Source organism: Rhinopithecus bieti, unplaced genomic scaffold (assembly GCF_001698545.2).
Source record: "Rhinopithecus bieti isolate Rb0 unplaced genomic scaffold, ASM169854v2 scaffold_6439, whole genome shotgun sequence".
In the NCBI taxonomy this organism is placed as follows: Eukaryota; Metazoa; Chordata; class Mammalia; order Primates; family Cercopithecidae; genus Rhinopithecus; species Rhinopithecus bieti.
The window spans coordinates 2,747,577-2,770,178 of NW_016805421.1; positions in this window are offsets into that span (position 1 = coordinate 2,747,577).

Genomic DNA, 22,602 nt, shown 5'->3' on the forward strand with positions numbered 1-22,602 from the left:
AAAATAAAATAAAATAAAAAGAAAAGTTATATGATATCCTTAGACTCACAAAGCTAACTGTTATCATCAGGATTTAGCCCCAGACTACATGACTCCAGAGTGCATTAATAAGTGTGCTTAGTAATCAACGCTATACCCAAAGTTTCCTTTGGCTCTGCCTTGCTTCTCCTTCTCTCTAGGGTAAATATACACACAGATGGCAGTAACAACCATGCTAAAGAAATGCAACCAGATACTATAATATTTTTGAAAATTTCCCCTAAACTTTGGTTTCTATAGAAGAAGAAAAAACATGAGTTTTGATTATTAGCCTAATTATTCAGGAGATGCCTGTGCAATTTATGGTTTATCCAGATGCTATGCATTACATGTAATTTCATTCTGGAAATGTTTATCTCTTCTTACAGTACTTATCTCTAAAACTGTGCTTAAAAGTAAGATGTGGCTCACATAGGCCAATGGCTTTTTTTTTTTTATAATCTGAGCACAAAGAAGAAATAAATAGCAACCCATTGTAGAGACACATTATTGAAAGCAAAGTGTAGAACCTAGTTTGATATTGTTAAGATAAAGCTAACTGCTCTAACAAGTAAACTTTGGCTTAGCACAAAAGAAATATATGTCTTGCCCAGAAAGAATCAATTATCAGAAAAAAGAGGGCAGAGTAGAAAGAGTAAAAGGCTTGCTTCACACAATTGTCTAGGGAGGCAAAAATAAGTTTGGCCATCCTCAACATAGGGCTTTCAAAGCTATCCATGATAATGACATCCAGTCAACAGATGATGGAAGGAATACAGACACATCTGCTTCTTAACCTCTTTGTCTCTCAGTCGTCTGACATCATTTCCACTAGCATTCCACTGGTGAGACCAGGCTGAGTGGCTCCACCTTGCTAAGAGAGAGGGGAAATGACTCTTACTGTGCAGTCACTCTGGCAATCACTCCATGGTGAGACAAAGCAGCAGGTATCTATGATTTACAACCATCCTTCTCTAGCACCCCACGTAACCCAATCTCTGTGCTTGCACTGGTCTTTGTTTCTTCCTCTGTAATTTGTGGATATTGAGCCAAATGATCTCTATAGTCTCCCTTAGGTCATTGAAAGTCTTATGACTCCCAAGTTTTCAAGTATATATAATATATACTATCTAACATAGAGTATAATTTCGTTGTTTCAGGATTTAACTTCAATTTCTCTGAATTTTTAAGAATTAAATGTGGACTTTTATACCATCTATTCTTTGGATAACTAATATCTCTTTATTGTCACTAAAATCGACTGATTGAGTACTGATTGTACATGACATTCAATCGCTGGGTAAGAGTACTGTACTGAGGGTATTACCATGCAGAAGGCTCTATCCTAAGAGCAGTATGTCCATCGATTGCATGTCACACTATAATTTTAATAAAAGTGAGTGGATGCTAGTTGAAACATGAATAACGAGATTCAGTATCACTATAAAAGCTAAAACCTATCTGGTGCTTTATAGTTAACATATTTAATTTTCATAATAATCTAGTGAGGGAACTGTTCCAGGCTCCATTTACAGGTGATGAAAAGGAGGCTATGGGAGGAAAAGCAGTTTTAACCAGTGAGGATCAGAGCTGGCTCATAAACCCAGGACTCCTGCCTCTCAATGTCGTTTTCCAGTAAACCAAGGTTTCTCACATTGCACAGGACCACCAGGTTTCATAAGCTCCTTTCCCATTTTATCTCCTCTGACCCGATGAGCCTTTCCCTGATGCCTGCTTACTGCATGCTTTGCAGCTGCCTCCTCAATATATGGTTAATTTTCCATCATTTTCTGTGAGCAGATGTTTCTGAGGAGCAGAGCCACTTTCCCATCCCTGGCACTATCTCCTGCAGATGACTGGATTAAACACAGTAGCCGCTGGCCATCCTTTTGATCTGAAAAGAAAAGATTTTCCCACTGGGATATTCCTCATGATGATGTAATTAGTTTCCTGGACATACCTAACAAATTTATTTTTAATCACAAGGGATGAGGGGAGAGAAGAAAGAACCATTCATCTTGGATTGTGTGCAATTGCTGCAGTTAATATGCACCATTTCCATCCCCCTTGTGCAATGTATTCTTCAGCGATTGTTCAAAGGTTTGGGGGCAATAGGCTACTCTTCAAAAGCAGTGGGGAACTTCACTTTCATAAAGGGGTCTCAGGCACTATTAAATTGCTTTTTCAAGCCTGGCAGAGACATTAGAGTTGAAAATCCTTTCAGCTCCAAACTGTCCTCAGCATTAAGAACAGGTGAAGCTCTTAATAACTTTTTGGAGATTGTGTTTGATTGAAAAACACAACATGGAACATTCTGTACAAACAAATTCAGCTGTTCAGCATTTCCAATCCTGTGGGTATCACAGTAGTATCATATTTTTGCCCAGGATCATGTCTTGAGATATTGTTAGGGATACTGTTTCCTAAATTTGAGCATCACACATGAAACAAAATTTAACTAACATAATTCATACTTTTAATAATGAATCACAGGTATAATCTGAGGCCTCTTACGGCAGACAAAGAATGAACATCAGGGATAATTGTGATATTTTGTCCTATATATTACCAGAAAGAAGAGAAATTGGAAGTGGAAGGGGGAGAAAGTTACTTAAAGACAGCCTGTCCGTGAACCAGTCAGCCATTCATTTGAGACCCCAAAAGCACATACCACCATCTCCTTTCAAAGGCATGCTTAAAACAAACATTTCATAAGCATAGAAGCAAAACACTATGGGTCGTTTTTTTCATGAATGAAAGCAATGAGAATGAGTATGGCCTTTAGCCGATTTCCACATTTCTTTGAATGTAACATCTAACCTACTACCAGCAATAAGAACACACGGGGTGCAAAGGTCAGTTCAAGAGATGTGAAGAAGTTGGAGAAAAGTTTAAAAGAAATCAACCAAGGAAAAAAATACTTGTAGATACTTTAAATTGCTATTTCAGTAAGTAATAGCCATAGTCTGGATTTTGTTCTTGAAACTTTGAATTGGTCTTCTTCTTCAGTTAATTAAAAAAAAAAAAAAAAAAAAAAACCGGGACCAGATAGTATAATCAGTTATACGGTGGCTGAGTACCTGTGTGACAATAGGATCAGAAACAGGATCAGAAAAAAATAATTCATAAAACTAAATTCTAAATTTTGCAGACTACATGTTCCCCCCCACCCCCCATCCTAGAAACCCACTAACTGACAAGCAGGACTCAACTTACATGTCTGTTTTTCTCCTCCTAAATGACCACCATGAGTTCTGAGATATGCAATAACGTGACTGCTACTGCCTTAATAAAAGTAAATAAGCACATATTGCCTTTCTTCTTACATTTTTAGAGTCCCAAAATGGCATTCTTAGATTCCTTATTTTTTAATGGAGCTATACATGAAATTGAATAGATAGCATACATAAAATCACACAGTAGTTTGTCTGAAACATAGTAGAAACTCAATATATATTGGCTTTCTCACATTTTTCTCTCTTTGTCATTATGTGCATTCATATGTACCCCTAAGTAGTCCAAGACAATAATCAGGCTAATACAGCAAGATACTAATAAAAATCAAATCTGGACGTGCTCCCCAAGGCAGTGCTAAAGATGTTGAGGAGTGGCACTGGTCACATTGACTGAGAGTCCCCACCTTGTCTTTCCCCTCCATTCTACCGCTTTTTCACCATATCTCTAGAAATCTTTCACACTGCATGTTGTGAAAGATTTTTTTGGCCCTCTAAGAATCTGTCATCCCTCAAAGGGATATTTTCTGTATCATAATATTTATGACACCTATTTTAGCATGGTTTAATAATTACTTGTAAAAGAAAATATTAGGGTGACAGGCAATATATTAACTCCATCAACAAAAATTGTCTATGTGTTAGGAGACCTTAGGAATCCATTGTCTGATGAGAAGACATCATTTTCCTGCCAGTCAGGGGACTTAAATAGGACTCTGGGGACTTTTGTGAGAAGACCATTGTATTAGAACTCTAGGGCTGGGATTTGGAGGTCAGTGTGCTTGCATTCTGCTTAAATCATAATCTTGCTTCCAAAATAACAACTTTAACCCCTGAAATATCACTACCATGACTACCCAGTCCGTTTTCTTCCTGACATTCAAAGAATAAATTGAATGAAAATCCGTGAGACCATTGCTACAGAGTTTTTGCTGGAAAACAGATATTTTCTGTTTGAATTGTCATAAAATTGTCCAAAAAAATTGGCATATGTCCAACTTTGTGAATGTATTTGGATTAAAGAAAGGAGGAAATGATAACAAAGGAATGGAAGTAAATTAAAATTGAGTTAGCGTGTACTTTTTCAGACATTTCTCTGGGTGGCATTTGCAATTTAACGCAGACTTTTCCTCTTCCTGAGGAATGGGTAATTTAAAATAAATTATCTGTGTAAATATGCAAGGCTATGCCTATGAAAAATAAAACAAGTTATCAAGCAATCTCTGAATAATTTGATCAGGATAAAGCTCCAACAATCTCCTACTTCCTTTCAAAATTAGAGTGGGGGTCTGAAATATGTAGCTGTATCCTGGAGTTCTCTACATTATACACAGACCTAAGCAGAACCCTCGATGTGAAGTTAATGAATGAGTTATGAGGGCTATCAAAACACTAGAGTCTGAAGGAAATATTCAGTCAATCATAAAAGCATTTCAGCTCTATATAGACAAGCAGAGGTATCCTTTTTAAATAGTAATTATTTTAACACAAAGGTAAGCCCTGCCTTATCTTGTCACTGTCTACATTTGTGTGACATAGCTTTTGTATGAAAATGGAGAACACTGAAAGTCCCCTGAGCCTTTGGTGACTTAGAAGAAATTCCTCGTATCTCCACCTCAAATTCAACAATGCATTTCTCTGCAGGAAATTATCTCTACAATGAGTTCCTTGTTAAATAAATCCCATTTGAACTGATGCCTGGCAGTTGAGATGTAGAGTAACAGTCTAACATTCATTATAGGAGATAAATATAGTTTTCCTTCTAAATACCAAGCATTGGAGCCTGCTGTGACCAGGTACCTGTGACTTGCCACTGTGGAGAAGAGAGAAATTCAGATCTTAAAGAAAAGTAAAAATAGAAAAGTATTCTCCACAGCTTATATATCCTTGGCATGATTGTAGTGAACAGATGAGTGGTAGAAGCAGAACCTAACATCCCAGACCCTGCTAAAGACACACAGAGGACAATTTGGATCCAACTGTTCTTTTGCGCTACCTAGATTGCCTCAGGAGTTATTTCTAACTTCATAAGCAGTTTCATTATATTCAGCTTTTACTCTCAATTAAATGCAAAACAGTCAAAACATAAGTGAGAACTATCACCTTTTTAGTTATGCCTGTCATAACACAATCGATTAAAAACAAATCCTGCACTGACCTAGTTTAGAATTTCCTTACTCATCACCTGAACTAACTGTGAAATACCCACTACGTTTCTCATTTTTCTCTTTAATTCATTCTTAGACCACTACTAAAGAATCTTACCCAGCTTTACGACTGTGGTTTATTACTGGGGTTGGTAAAAAGGAAAGAAGGTCCAGAAGCTAAGTAGTCAATAGACAGTCACGCAAAGCAAATGACCACTGAAGGAAACGAGGCACAAAGTTTCAGGGATATTATAATCAAGGAGAGGCCGAACTGAGAGAAAAACACAAAGCTAGCAATTTCAAGAAAGCAGTATGAATGTGTTCCTAAATCAAGGAATCCAAAAGCAGAAATCAAAAGCAAGAAGGCTAAGAATCAAGGAGCCAAGGTCTTAGAGCAGTTACAGGAGAATAGGAAATAAGTGGAATGAATGCTGCTGCCGGTAAACCTGGCTTTCAGGTACTCAACATGATGTCGATTTAGGTAAGTCAATTGCATTTAAAAGGACTAGAGACAAGGCAAGATATGTTTTCTTAGATATACCAGAAGCATGTGACTCCTCATCTTAAAAATATTTATTATTTTCTTATTATCTACTGAATAAACCCATATACTTATCTTGGCATCTAAGACCCTATTTTATCTGATCACAAAACTACCACTTCAACTTTACTTTCCATTATAAGTCTTCTTCATGAAGACCCCTATGTTTGTTCGTGGTGTTTTCCTTCCCTGGAACTGAAGAAAGAATGGGTCATCAGACCAAAAAGCCCACGAAGTACCTAACAGGATGAAAAAAAAACCCAAAAGCCACATCAAAACACATATTGGTAAAATTTCAGAACATTCAAAAAAACTGAAAAAACTCCAGAGACCTTTAACTCTGTCATGCTCCTAGATGACTGTTTCGTAAGTTTTTACTCCTCAAATCTTCATCTTCTCTTCCTCAGATTCATTCACAGATGTTGATCATGCTTGACTTCACAAATCAAATTAAAGCAACCAGAAGACAACTTTAACAAACCAAACACACACACTTACTACCAACATCAGTGCCTAGAACCAAACACACATACTTACTACCAACATCAGTGCCTAGAACCAAACACACATACTTACTACCAACATCAGTGCCTAGAACCAAACACATACACTTACTACCAACATCAGTGCCTAGAACCTCAGCTTTCTAACCTGTTACAAAGAGGATTTATCTATGCTCTTACTTAAATCAATTTTCCTCTATGTTCTTGAGCCCGTACACTCTTGCATACATGGTTCAAATGAGTACACCTCTTTGTCTTTCTTGGTCAGAATATCTTTCTCTATTTGACCGCTCCTATCAGTGTACAAATACACTCTTGTCTCTTCCAAGTCAAAAACGTCTTCTCTTGACCCTACTTTACCCATAAGCTACTACTTCATTACTTCTTTATTCCCTTTATGACAAATCTGCTTGAAAAGATTATCTGTATGCCTTGCCTCCGATTCTCCTCCTTCCTTTCTTTCCTTTTTTTCCCCATTCTTAATCATATTCCAATCAGACTTCTTCCTACCATCATAACTACTAAAAAATGGATCTTTTCAAGGATGTCAATTTCTCCAGATTACTAAATATAAAGGATTATTCTCAGTCCTCATCTTATTTGACCTATCAGTAGCACTTGACACAAAACATTAATTTATCCTCCTTCATATACTTTGTTCATTTGGCTTCAGAAAATATTCATCTTTTGTTCTCCTTCTGTTTAAATAGTTGCTCCTTTCGAACTCCTTACTCTTCTCCCTTTCTTCTAGATCTGTCTTTTGTTTGTTTCTTAGAGTCCTCTCTCAGTCTGTTTTGTGCTACTGTAACAGAATACCACAGACTGGGTAATTTACAAAGAGAAATTTATTTTCTCACAGTTATGGGAAGTGGGAAGCCCAAGATCAAGGTATCAGCAGGTTTGGTTGTCTGGTGAGGGCTGCTGTCTGCTTCCAGGATGATATCTTGAATGCTGCGTCTTCCAGAAGTGAAGAAAGCTGTGATCAAAGGCAGAAGAGTGAGAGGTCTGAACTCCCTTTTATAAGGGTACCTAATCTCATTCGTGAAGGCAGAGTCATCACAATTCAATCACGTTTCAAAGGCCACACCTAATACTGTTGCATTGAAGATTAAGTTTCAACATGAATTTTGGAGGAGACAAAAACATTCAAACCATAGCAAGGACCCTGCGACTTGTTCTTTTTTCTTCTTCTATATATACACTTACTTTCCAGGGAATCTCATCCATCGCATCACTTTATGTTACATCTATGTGAGGTAGTTCCCAAATTTGTATCTTCTGCCCATAGAAGTTGGCAAATTATATTCACATATATAACTGCATATACGACATCTCCAAAATTGAACTCACGTTTCTCTATCTCAAACTACTCCACCTAGTTAGTTGTTCTCCCATCTCGCTGAATGGCAACCCGAAGCTTTGAATTGCTCAATTCAAAAATTGTGGAGTTGTCTTTGACTCCTCTCTTTTATTCATGTTCCACATCCAATCCATCAGAAAATCTTATTGGCATTACTATCTAAATATATCAGGAATTCAATGAGTGATCTCTAGCTCCTGATCTGAACCACTAACACTTCTTATCTGGATTTATCTAACAGCCTTCCATGTGGCCTCCCCACCTCTTCCCTTGACCCAATAAAGTCTATTCTTAGTATAGTAGTTTTTTAAAACATTAGTCTGAATTTGCCACTCTTCTGCTCAGAACAATTTTTTTTTTAAATTTCTCTAAGATTAAATGCCAAAATCCTTACTCTGGCCTACAAAGACATGTATGGTCTGACTCCCTGTTACTTCTCTGATAGCATTCCTTAATAATCTCCACTGGTGTTGCCTTCTCTACAGCCACATGCCATTTGTGTGTCATACTATATATGTATGTATGTGTGTGTATGTACTATAGACAAGTCAACACCAAGGGAGAATATTAAGGAATGTATTATATATAAAATTGATTTAGATATTACTATATATGCATGTATATGGTAAACATTTGCATACACATATATATAGTAATATCTAAATCAATTACATATATAATACACACATACTGCATAGAAATAGAATGAAATTATGCATATTAAACAATTGAAAAGCTTACTTCTAATGAAGGATATGGAAAGTTAAATGAGAAAATAAAGGTGTGCTATCTGGACAGGGTTAGCAGGGGTTTTCAATATACATGGATGTAACATAATGACAACATAAAGTGTGTGAGGTAAAGGTGGGGTTTAGTGGGGTTTTCAATATACATAGATGTAATATAATAACATAAAGCATGTGAGGTAAAGGTATTTCAGTGATGATGAAGTTTTTATACTTTATATAAATTGATATAATATTAATGCTAAATGGGTTGTTAAATTAGTAAATAAGTTAGTTATATTAACAAATTAATAAGTTAATAAATTTGTTATGTATATTATAATCACTGGAACAACTCTGAAAACAAAACAATGTAGCTAAAATTAATAGATATTTTTCAGTGGAATATAAATAATATTGAAAAAATCTAAATGAAGTGAGAAAGGAAGTACAGAGGAACAAGAAACCATGGGGACAAATAAAACAAATAATGAAGCAGTGAACCAAAATTCCTACCATAATAATAGTTAAAATAAATGGTACTGGTGTAAACACCCCCAAAAAAAGACAGAGATTATCAGTGTGGGAAAAAAACATAAGACTTGGTTGCATGCTGCCTACAACAGACACTCTTTAAATAAATGAATAGAAAAAGATATTTGACATAGATGGCAAGCATAAAAACTCTGGAGTGGTTATTATTATATCAAATAATGCAAACATCAACAAAAACAGTATTACTAGAGATAAAGAAAGACAATTCATAGTGATAAAACGAACAATTCATTGGGAAGAAGTAAAAATTATAAATATGTGTGCACCATTATGGAAACTTAAAATACATGAAGTAGAAATGGAGTCAAGTCACAGACTTGTGTATATGTAGAAATGTAAAACACATGAAGCAAAAATTGACAGAATTAAAGAGAGAAATAAGCAATTACATAATTATTTAAAATTAGCAATTAATAGGCCAGTAAACAAAAATAATCAGTAAAGACCGAATGTTCGAACATGAGCAACCACCTTGATCTAATGGATTATTATTATTATTTATTATTATTATTTTTTTGAGACGGAGTCTGGCTCTGTGGCCCAGGTTAAGTGCAGTGGAGTGATCTCGGCTCACTGCAAGCTCCGCCTCCCGGGTTCACACCATTCTCCTGCCTCAGCCTCCCGAGCAGCTGGGACTACAGGTGCCCGCCACCACGCCCGGCTAATTTTTTGTATTTTTAATAGAGACGGGGTTTCACCATGTTTGCCAAGATGGTCATGATCTCCTGACCTCGTGATCTGCCGGCCTCAGCCTCCCAATGTGCTGGGATTACAGGCGTGAGCCACCACGCCCGGCCTATCTAATGGATTATTTAAAGAACATTATACCCAACAATAGCAGAATAAATGTTATTTTACAGTGCATATTTATATGGTAAATATAAATATAACTTGTTCACTAGAGAAGAATATATATTGTCATAAAGTAAGCCTCAATATATTTAAAAGAACTAAAATCATATGGAGCATATTATTTGACTACAACAGAATTAAATTAGAAATCATTAATAATAAGATATCTTTAAAAACCTCAAATATCTGTAACTTAAACAACAGACTTCTAGATAATTCTTGGTTCAAGAAAAAAATCACAAGACAAATTTTAAAACATTTTGAAGTGAATTACAATGAAAATACAACAAATGTTCATAGCAACTTTATTTGAAATAATCAAAAACTAAAATGTCAATCAGTCCAAACGTCAGTCAACAGGTGGAGAGACATCCAAACTGTGGAATATTCATAACATAAATCACTACTTAATAATAAAAAGTAAAATCTAAAAAACTATGCAATAAAAGTTATAAAACTTTCCTGACAGAATTTTAAAACATGAGCAAATGGAAAATATGCAATGTTCAATATTACAGTATAAGAAATCTGAGCATTATAAAATGCCAATTCTTTCAAAATTAATACATAAAGCCACTCAATTCTAATAAAAATATAATCAAGAAATGTTACAGGATATAAAATGCTGATTCTTATATTTATTAGGACAAGAAAATATTCAAGAAAAAGAAAACATTGAATCTGGAGAGCAGGATTTGCCCTACCAGATATTAAAACATAGCATGAAACTACAGTGATTAAAATGTTATGGAAATGACATAGAAAAATTAAATAATTAAATAAATGGAACAGAACTGAATCCAGACATAGTTTCATTTACATATGGGAATTTAGTATATATTTTAAAATATGGAAAATTTCTGTACCTTCTGCTCAACTGTGCTATGAAGTTAAAACTGTTCTAAAAAACAAAGCTTACTAACATTAAGAAATAATAATAAAATACAGGCTGGGCGTGGTGGCTCACGCCTATAATCCCAGCACTTTGAGAAGCCAATGTGGGCAGATCACTTGAGGTCAAGAGTTCTAGACCAGCCTGGCCAACATAGTGAAACCCTATCTCTACTAAAAATACAAAAATTAGCTAAGTGTGGTGGTTTGTGCCTGTAGTTCCAGCTACTGGGGAGGCTGAGGTGGGAGAATTGCTTGAACCTGAGAGGTGGAAGCTGCAGTGAGCTGAGATTGTGCCACTGCACTCCAGAATGGGCAAAAGAGCAAGAGACTCTGTCTCAAAACTAAATAAGTAAATAAAATAATAACAATAATAAAATATAGTTTTGCAAAGAAAAAATGCACTTCAAAACAATAAGAAAGGAATGCACTGTTAAGTAAGTGTCTATGCTGAAGTCACTTACATGTTTAGAAAAATGTAAAATTATTACATTTCTCATATAATACACAAAGAATAAATTCTGGACATATTTTAAAATTGCATGTAAGAAATTTAACAAAGTAAAATATAAAGAAAAGATGAAGATTAAAAGGATATAATGAAGATATTCTTAACGAAGGCTCAAAATCAGATACTATAAATGAAGATTAAAACCTTTGAAAATTTTGAAGATGATATGGAAGTACTGCAATTAAAATGAAAAGAAAAGCAATGGTTTATGTTGAAATAGTTATTATGAATAGCAAATAACAAAGAATATGACTAAATTTATTTTAATAAAGAATAGAACTAAAAATATGCTAATGAGAGCAAAGGGAACTGACTAGAACAGTTTATAGAAAGTAAAAATTGTCAACAGATTCATTTAATTATATTAGAAATTAAAGAAACTAAAAGTAAGGTAATAGTGACCCATTTTACTACACTAGGCAGTGGGCATGTTGATATGGGCTTCTTGGTGGTAATGTTAATTGACACAAATTTTTTAAAGAACAACTTTAGCAGAATGTATCCAAATTTGACACAGAAACAACCTCAGCCCCAGCAATTTTACCAAGAATTATGTTTCTGTGAGAAAAACATATATATGTATGCAAAACATAATCTGAATTGTTGGAAAAAATAGGGAAAAGTTATATGATAACCAACAGGAGAATATTTAAACAAACTTACAAAACTTTATTGAAAGATATTAAATATAAACAAAAAAGCCTATCCTCATGAATAATAAGGCTCAGTCTCTGAAATAGGTCCATTCTGTTCAAAGTAAATTATTATTATAATACAATTCCAATCAAGATTGAAACAGACTTATTTTTGTTGAACCTTACAATCTGATTCTCAAACTGATATAAAAGAACAAAGGTGAAAGTTGGCAAAACCACTCCTGAGAAGAAAAATAAGAATTATTGACTCTAATTATATAGAGATAATAAGCAGAATAGTGTACCGTTTGGAGCAGAACTAAACATACACAAGGAAACTTTGCATGTGACAGAGCTGGAATTATAGAGCAATTACAGAATATTCAATAAATAATGCTATAAAAATTAAAAATATTAGTACCTTATACTCACCGTACACATAAGTTTGGTCTTTGGTGGACCAAAGACTTAGAGAAAAATGTTAAAATTGTCATAAGAAAATATTTGAAAAGACATAATTTGGAGAAGAAAAGATGCTCCACATAAGACATGAAAATTAAAATCCATAAAGAAAAAGTGTTTTCAATATGATTTCATTAAATTTTCAAACTTGTGTGTACCAAAATTCACCATAAATAAATAGAAGACAAATCAAAACAGGAAAAAAGCATTTAAATTTTATGTGACTGGCAAAGGAGTGATAAGAATATGTAACTTTATGAAATAAATAAGAAAAAGATAAGTTAATAGAAAAATAGAGGCAGGGGAAATAAGCAGCCATTTCACAACAGAAGAAACAAAAATGACAAGCCCAGAGGCTAAGCAGTGACCCAGCCAGGCCCCAGTGCTTTTCTTAAGCCTTCCCTGGGATGAAAGGCAAATACACATCAGTAATAATCCATAGAAGGAGCATCTGGTCCTATTCAAACCCAGCTACTAAGAGGCAACTCCACCAAGCCTTGGTGCTTTCCTAAGTCATCCGCAGGCCCGGAAGCAAATGAAGTTCTATAATTATAAGCTGAGAAAGCATCTGCCCCCACTCAAAACCAGCAGCTAAGGGGAGACTCCACCAAGCTTCAGTGCTCTGCTTGAGGCTACCCTAGGCTGAGAAATTCATACATATCTGCAGAGCATAGCTTCTGGCCCTGCCTATGCCTTGTGGCTGAGTAGCAATGCTGGCAACTTTGCCAGCCTCAGAGCCCAGCATGCAGCTCTATTAAACTGTAGACTCCACAGAACAGTACCACCTGGCCACAGAAGACAATCTGGAACCTTGCCTCAACAGAGGTGATTGCAAAGCCCAGCCATGGCTCTTCCTGAACACAGAGTCAGTCACTTGTCTCGCCAGACTGCCAAGCACAGCTAGCAGTACCATTTGACCTTAGAGAATAGAAAGTGACCCAACCCAAAGAAAGAATGCAAAACCAAGGTCTGCCTGTTCATGGTCACTACAAGCTGACCTACCGGAACCCCCAGTAAAACTAAATAATAAACAAAACGTGGTCTTTTGCTGCCAAATAACACCTGCAAAGCTCAGAAGAGATGTCTGTTTCCTCAAATATGCAGGAACCAATGCAAGGAGACAGGAATTATTTTAAAATCAGGGAAATATGACACCATCAAAAGGGATTAATAAAGCTCCAATAATGGACCCAGAAGAAATAGAGATCTATGAAAAGACTGACAAATAATCCAGAACAATCCTCTTAAAGTTCAGGAAATTCCAAGGAAATGCAGGTAAGACATTTTTTTTTAATGTGGCAAATAATTCATGAACAAAATGAAAAATTTGACAAAGAAATAGGAATTTTTTTGGAAATCAAATAGAAGTCCTAGAGATAAACAATAAAATAACTGAACTAAAAATTCAACATAAAGCTTCAACAGTAGACTTGATCAAGCAGAAGAAAGAATCAATGAGCTCAAAGATAAAATATTTGAAATTACTCTGTCAGAGAAGAAAATAATGAAAAGGCCAATAAAATTGTGGGACACCAGCGAGTGAACTAACCTTCACATAATAGGAGTTCCAGAAGTAGAAGAGAAATTAAAAGGTCCAGGAACATATTTAAGGAAATAATGGCTAAAAATTTCCCAAGTCTATGGAAATATGAAACATCCAGGTACATAAACTCAGAGGTCTTCAGTACAATTCAACCCAACGATTTCATTAAGACACATGATAATCAAATTAAGAAACATCAAAGGAAAGGCAAGAATATTGAAAGCTGCAAAAGATAAGCATAATACACTCAAGAGAACCCCAATATAGCTCTCAGCAGATTTCTCAGAAGAAACACTGCAGACCCAGAAAGAGTGACATGATATATTAAAAATGCTGAAAGAAAAATAAAACTGCCAACCAAGAATTAATATTGTAATAATGTCTATACTATCCAAAGTGATCTCTGATTTAATGCAGTCCCTATCAAAGTTCCAGTGTCATCCTTAATAGACATAGAAAAAACAGCCTTTAAATTTATCTGGAACTACAAAAGACCTGAATAGCCAAGACAATCTTGAGCAAAAAGAAAAAGCTGTAAACATCACATTCCCTGATTTAAAAATACATTATAAAGTGGTTGCAACCAAAACAGCATAGCATTGGTGTAAAAACAGATACATTGGTCAATGAAACAGGATACAAAGCCTAGAGATAAACTCACATATTTATAGTCAATTGTTTTTGATGAAAGCACTAAGAACACACAGTAGGGAAAAAATAGTCTTTTCAATAAATTATGTTGAGAAAACTTGTTGTTCAGATGCTACAGAATGAAATTGGATATTTATCTCACATCATATACAAAAATCAACTCAAATGAAAGGCCCAAAACTGTAAAACCACTAGAATAAAAAATAGAAGAAAAGCTCCATGATATTGAGCAACAATTTTTTGGATATGACCCTGAAAACACAGGCAACAGAAGTAAAAATGGATAAATGGGATGGCATCAAACTAACAAATTTCTGCACAGTAAATGAAACAGTTAACAAAATGAAGAGATAACCCACAATGGGAGAAAATATTTTCAAACAACACATTTGATAAAAGGCTAATATTCAAAATATATAAGGAAATCAAACTAGTCAATAGCAAGAACACAAGCTAATTTTTTAAATGGCAGAGGACTTGAACAGACATTTCTCAATGTAAAACTACCAATGGCCAACAGGTACACTGAAAAATACTTAGCATCACTAATCATTAGGAAAATGCTGATTAAAACCACAATAAAATATTATCTCACACCTTTTAGAATGGCTATGATCAAAAAAGCAAAAGGAAAACAAAACATGTTGACAAGATGCAGAGAAAAGGGAACTCTTGTACATTGTTGGTGGGACTAATTTGTTACAAACATTATGAAATTTGTATGGCGGTTCATCAGAAGACTAACAGTGGAAATACCACATGACTGTATTGTATATTTCAAAATAACTAAGAGTAAATTTCAAAAGTCTCTCCATAAAAATGATAAGTAAATGAAGTGATGGATATGTTAATTATATTGACTAAATCATTTCACATTGTATATACATATCAAAACATCATGTTGTACCCCCAAAATATATATTATTATAATTTGTCAATTTAAAATACTAATTTTTTAAAAGAAACAAAATGTGCAAAATATTTAAAATATGTTCAACTTCACAAGGAATGAGAGACATACAAACTTACATTACAATGAAATATTTCACATCCACTAGATTACAAAATTTTTAAATAAAATATAACAAGGATATAGCACAATAGACTTTCTTATCTTATGCATGGATTGTAGAAGTGTAAATTGATAAAAAAGAAAAAAGCACTTTAGAAAGCAGTTTTTCTTTCTACATGGAAAACCTGACAATTTGACAATATGCGTCATATAAGAGACAGAATAATGTCCCCACCAAAGATGTCCGTGTTCTAATCTCAAGAACCAGTGAATATGTCATGTTACACATTAAGGGGCTGTTAAGGTTGCAGGTGGAATTCAGGTTCCTATATACTCTGTTACATTTTAACGTCAGGTAACATTAAAATGAAGGGATTATCCTGGAAGGCCCAATGTAATTATAGGAGATGTTTAAATGTGAAAGAAGGAGACAGAAGATTCAGGGTCAGAAACACAGATCTGACAGCAGAAGCAAGGTTGGAATGATTCTATGTAATGACTCAACCCACTGCTGCTAACTTTGAAGATAGAAAGGGGCCATGAGCTAGCAAGAAACCTGATTCTCCTCTAGAGTGTTCAGAAGGCTTATTGCCCTACAGATACTTTGACTTAAGCCTAGTAATATCCATTTCAGACTTCTGACCTCCAAAACTGTAAAAGTTTGTGTTGTTTTAAGTAATTAAATTAGTAGTAATTTGTTACAGCGGTCATAGGAAACTAATATACATACACCATAATCCAGCAATTTTCCACCTTTAAGTAAATACATAAATGTACCAAGCAACATGACAAACATATTCCTAGCAGCATTACTTGAAACAGCAAAAACTGAACAAACCTAATGTCCATCAACAGGAGAGTGGCTATATGAAAGAGAAGGAGAGGAAAATAGCACAGTATATGCAGTTAAGAGCACAGGCTCCAGGGTCACCACACCTAGGTTTGAATTCCAGTTCCACTTCTTACCGGCTGTGTGACCTAATTAATTAACCCCTACAACCTGGTTTCTCTTCAGATCATATAAATCTTTTGACTTTTACTAATTATTCAACCAAACAGTGCCTTACTTTTCTCATGTGCAAAATGGGATTTATGCTAACTATCTTATCATATTTATATGAAAATTACATGAATTTATATATGTGTGTGTATATATGTATGAGTATATATATATATATATATATAGAGAGAGAGAGAGAGAGAGCACTTAGGACAGCCTCTGAGATGCAGAGCTATATAAGACAGCCAATATTATTATAAATTAGAACTCAACAAAGCCATGAAAACAAATTTCCTATGATTCAATACGAATGGACCTCAAAATATAAAGTTGATGGGAAAAATAACCAAGTCACAAATAATATATTCAGTGTAATATTACTTCTTTAAATTTCAAAAACTTGTGAATCCGAAATGAATTGTTTAGAATAAACATATATGGGGATGAGCATGGGGTGGAGAAAGTTATTGAGAAGGAAATACCCAGGGGCTACAATGATATGAGTAATGTTTCCATTCTGAAGCTAAGGGTTAGATACCTGAGTTGTTTCTTGTATCATTTTAATTCTCAATATATAATAATAATGTAAAATGTTTTCATCTAACAAAATAAAATGTTTAATCATACTTATTTTGTAGGAGTAAAGTGCTTTATAATACAAATTATAGAAAATAAATCTAATAAACTTTGGTACATATTTTCTAGGAAGTACTATGAGGCAATTAAAAAGAATTAGGAAATCAAGGTGTACTGAATTATTTTCAAAACACAAAATTTTTTTCAAGGAGAAAAAAATCAAGTTCCACAACAATACTTTTAGTATGAAGTTATTTATTTAAAATCAAACCAAATGCTGCTTTCTTTATATATATGTATGTACCTATGTATTTTGGGAAAGAAAGCATGAGATAGTTCTAACTATAGTACAAAAATAGCATAAAGAATCTGTGTGAAGATGTGCAATGAATAAAAATTTTGAAAGGAGTGAGCAAGGTCTAAAGCAGAATTTGAGAGATCTACAGTAAGTCTCTGTGAAGTCCCTATGGCAAGTTCTTTAAGAAAATGCACAGCAAGAAGCCCTAGACTGTATTTCAGTTATTTAGGAGATGCGTTTTTGTTTGAAAGTGAAATAACCATTCAGAGTCCAGAGATAAGGTATCTCCTCTTGCAAGGGTGCTGCTTAGATGGAAATGAAAGAAGAGAAACCATAGACAGCAACAATGCGAGAAAGGAGTGACATCTGGAAGCAAGAGGCAGTTTTATGGGTGAAGCGTTTTGTCTGTTATTTTCATGTCTTTTCTTCTCACTCAGACCTCAAAATAGGAGAAGCATATTAGTTAAGGTACATACTAAATTTCTGCAACAAAGAGATTACAAAGTGCAAGACAGAAGCTTCTCCCTTTCATGTGTAAAGATCCAAGGTAAATATCTGGGACTACAAGTATACTTCTGCCATTTTTAACAGATGAGTTTCCTCTCCGGATCCAGGGAGGTGATTTCAGTGTCACCAACTCTTAATCAACAGTAAGAGGTCTGAAGATAGGAAAAAGCATATGCAACCCTTTTAAAACCAAGACTCAAAAGTTCTTCTACTCATACCTTACTGGCCATAACATAGGCCTATGACCTCCTCTAGCTGCAAGGAAGGATGGGAAACATAGTCTTTATCTGGGCTGATATGTTACCCAGCAAAACTCGGTTATCATGAAAGAATGGGGAAACAAATATTGGAGGAAAATAAGTTTGCCACAAATGGCAATAACCAACATATTGAAAATTAGATGAATTTAAAAGATAAAATATCTATAAAGCTATTTGTGCAGATGAAGAAAGTATATTGTATACCACATAGCCTCAAACAAAAAGTTTACAAGTTGTGATTCTTCTCAAGGGAAAACTAGCTAAATCATATCCTCAAAATAAAAATAAATTGTCTTGTGAAAAATTATCCTCTACTTCTTCTATCTATCTCTCTACAACAGAAATTTTTTTCTTTTTTTTTTTTTTTTATTTTGTTTCTTGTGAGATGGAGTCTCTCTCTGTCTCCCTAGCTGGAGTGGAGTGCAGTGACAGTGGCGTGATCTCGATTCACTATGAGCTCCACCTCCTGGGTTCATGCCATTCTCCTGCCTCAGCCTCCTGAGTAACTGGGACTACGGGCGCCAGCCACCACGCCCGGCTAATTTTTTGTATTTTTAGTAGAGACGAGGTTTCATCGTGTTAGCCAGGATGGTCTCGATCTCCTGACCTTGTGATGCGCCCACCTCGGCCTCCCAAAGTGCTGGGATTACAGGCACGAGCGACCGCGCCTGGCCAACTGGAAATGTTAATAATCACCAAGTATATACCAGAAGAAAAAAAGTGAAACTATGAATAATTTCATACCTTTGGAATCAAAATTTCTGATTACTTGATTTTCTCGTCCTCTCAGTCTTCAAATCTCAAAATATAACAACTTTTACATGTATTTTTATAAGTAACACAAATTTACAAAGCATTAAATTTATTCAAGTCACAAAGTTGATTCTACATGCCAACACTGACCAAGGGGACAAAAACTAGCCATTTTGTCCTCTCTATGACTTTCTCTGTTATTCTAAAAGTGTTTCCTTGTCAAATGCATACTACTGTACAGATGAGTTTGGTAAATTTACCTCGCGGTCTAACAGCCTCCACAGACAAGCAGCTTAATCTAATAAACGGAAAGATTTATGATAGATTTATCTTTCCATAATAAATGGGAAGATAAATGGTCAGCCATGGAGAAAGCAGGTTGTGTTTCTTCATGTAGGGACTTTTTCCTTCTGGATTTTACCCAGTTGGATTGATCAGACAGGGGAAAAGAAAATCTCAGAAACGCTACCATTATGTGAAATCAAGTTCAGTAACAGAAGTTTGGAAATGGAAAGAAGAAAAGCAGTTTGCAAAGCCATATCCAGCCAGATGCCTGTTTGTTTCATTTTGTTGTTGTTGTTTTTTTTGTTTTGTTTTTCAGATGAGCAAGCTCAGATTCGAAGAGGTAGATAACTTACTTGGAGTCACACAGTAATATTGGAATTGGATCCCCTAGCACTTTCAGGAAGCAATTCCATGTGCTCACACTTATAAATAAATTATCAACTACTCTTTTTGGCTTTTTTTTTTTTTCTTTTTTGGTATAGATCCACAGTTCCATGTTTAAGCAGCTCCCCTGCATGCTTTTATTACCAATTTTCTTTGAACAAATAAAAATGTTCTATATTATTTGGGGCAGTTTACTTTACTTGACAATAGTTGACTCATGGGAAAATTTAATTGGTCATAGGATAATGTGCTAGTGAATATGAGGTTTAGTTAAAATTAAAAATAAATACTCTAAGTCCGGAATGTTCCTTGAATTCTAGGGACCGCCTAGAAAAATCAGACATGAGAGTGCCAGAGTCTGTGCAGCTGTCTAACTGCAAGGCATATGCTCAGGTAGAGGGGGGTGGCTCGTATCTTCCTAAGAGTTCTTTCCCTGATTGCTGGGACCTCCTCAGATTATGGATTTCATGACAGAAATAAGGTTAGCTGACCTTGAATTGAGAAGCAGAGGCTACAGCTGAATTTTTACAGGCAGAAGTTCCAATTCATCTGGCCTGTGGCACCTGCAGCTGCCTACAGGAAAGGACTTCTGACCCCTCCTGCAAAGGCTTCCTGGTCAAAGCGATGCTTACCAGTTTTCCTTTGTCTGGAATCTCTGTCAGATCATTTTCCAGGCAAATCTCCACTCTTTTCCTGGGGAGTATTCCAGGAAAGAAAGCACTTGAACTGACCTCAGTCATTTGCTTTTGATTACAAATTTATTTCTGTATGTGCTTTAGCTAAATGTCATGGTGAGATTATAGAAAGCAGGTCCAGGGTGAGCTGCAAGATATTATTATAGAAAGGGGGAATAAATATTGGGGTGGAAGGGCGCAACATGCATAGAGTGAAATTGAATTGAATTAAAAATAGCAGAATACATAGATATGAATTGTTATATAAATCAACTCTCAGTTACATACATTGAATCTTGGTATTAATTTTATATTAGTTATGTAGTATATACCCCTTATTGTGGGACACAGTTTCAAATTTTGAAATATGTAATAGAAATATATAACAAATATTTTTATTCTTTATGAAGGTTGACCACTATTACTTTATTAGTGATATTCTAGATTAAATCATTAAAATTTCCTAACCGGCTGTGTGCAGTGACTCACACCTGTAATCTCAACACTTTGGGAGGCAGAGGCAGCAGGATCGCTTGAGCCCAGGAGCTCAAGACCAGCCTGGGCAACACAACGAGACTGCCTCAACAAAAATTTAAAAGTTAACTGGGCATGGTGACATGGAACTATAGTCCCAGCTACTAAGGAGGCTGAGTTGGGAGGATTGCCTGAGCCCAGGAGGTTGAGGCTGCAGTGAGCTGTGATTGTACCACTGCACTCCAGCCTGGGTGACAGAGTGAGACTCTGACTCAGGAAAAAATAATAGATAGATAGATAGATAGATAGATAGATAGATAGATAGATAGATAGATATGACAATAGTTATGTAATTATGTAAAACTATTAGAAGTCCTATAGATCTGCTTTATATGAATGATGTTTTCTAAAAAGAGATTATGTATCCTTAAATCAGATAGGCACTACAGGAATTAAGCTTAAGTTCTGGCTTGATGAAATCCAGGCATTTGGCATCATTTATTTTCTTAAAGACAGACATCAGCAACTTGCATTGAGCATATATATATATACATATATATACATATATATATATATACACATATATATATATATATCTCATAGTTTAATCTCAGAAAATTTTCCTGTTCAAGAGTTTTTATTTCAACTCATTCTAACACTGAGTTTAAATGACTTCCCATTTAACTCAGTTGACTGCAATGGCTCTCCATTTAACTCAAAGTAAAAGCCAGAGTTCTTACTGTGTTCTGTAAAGCCCAGCATAAACTAGTCCCCTGTTACTTTTTTTACCTCCTCTCCCACTACTGCCCTGGCTCACTGCTCTATCTCCATTGGCCTCTTCATTGTCCCTTGAACACATCAAGTATGCTTCTCGCCTAAGGCATATTCTAGGCTCAAGCTTTATTTTAACTGTCCCTTTTCCAGGGACTTCATTCCCTCAAACATTCCTTTGGCCCGCTCCTTTATCCCCTGAAACTTGTATTTAGTTTTTATTTCTCAAGACAGCCCACCTTGGTCACCTTACTTTATACTGCTCACATAGCCACCCACACCCCAACCCCACTCTAGATTTTCATTTTTCATAGCACTTGTTAGTTTTTAACATGTTATTATTCTTTATTATGCTTATTGTTTATTTTGCTAGAATGTAAATTTTATGAGGCATGAAATATTCCTGATCAGGAGTTGTTATTTCAACTCAATCCAACACTAATTTGAAATGACTTCCCATGTAACTCTGTTGACCAGCACATAGTAATTACTTAAGAAACATTTGTTGAAAGAATGCTGCTGAACAAAAACCTTCTGTATCTTTTTTCTTTAAACTCTTCTACAATCACTATGTACCTATATTTATCTATATTTTTATTTTTAGTTCCGGGGTACATGTGTAGGATGTGCAGTTTGTTACATAAGTAGATATGTGCCATGGTGGTTTGCTGCACTTATCAACCCATCACCTAGATATTAAGCACAGCATGTATTAGCTATTTTTCCTAATACTCTCCCTCCTTACCAATCTCCTGACAGGCCCCATTGTGTGTTGTTCCCCTCCCTGTGTCCATGTGTTCTCATTGTTCAGCTCCCACTTGTAAGTGAGAACATGCAGCGTTTGGTTTTCTGTTCTTGCATTAGTTTGCTGAGGATAATGGCTTCCAGTTTAATCCATGTCCTTGCAAAGGACATGGTCTCATTGCCTTTTATGGTTGCATGGTATTCCATGGTGTATATGTACACATTTTCTTTATCCAG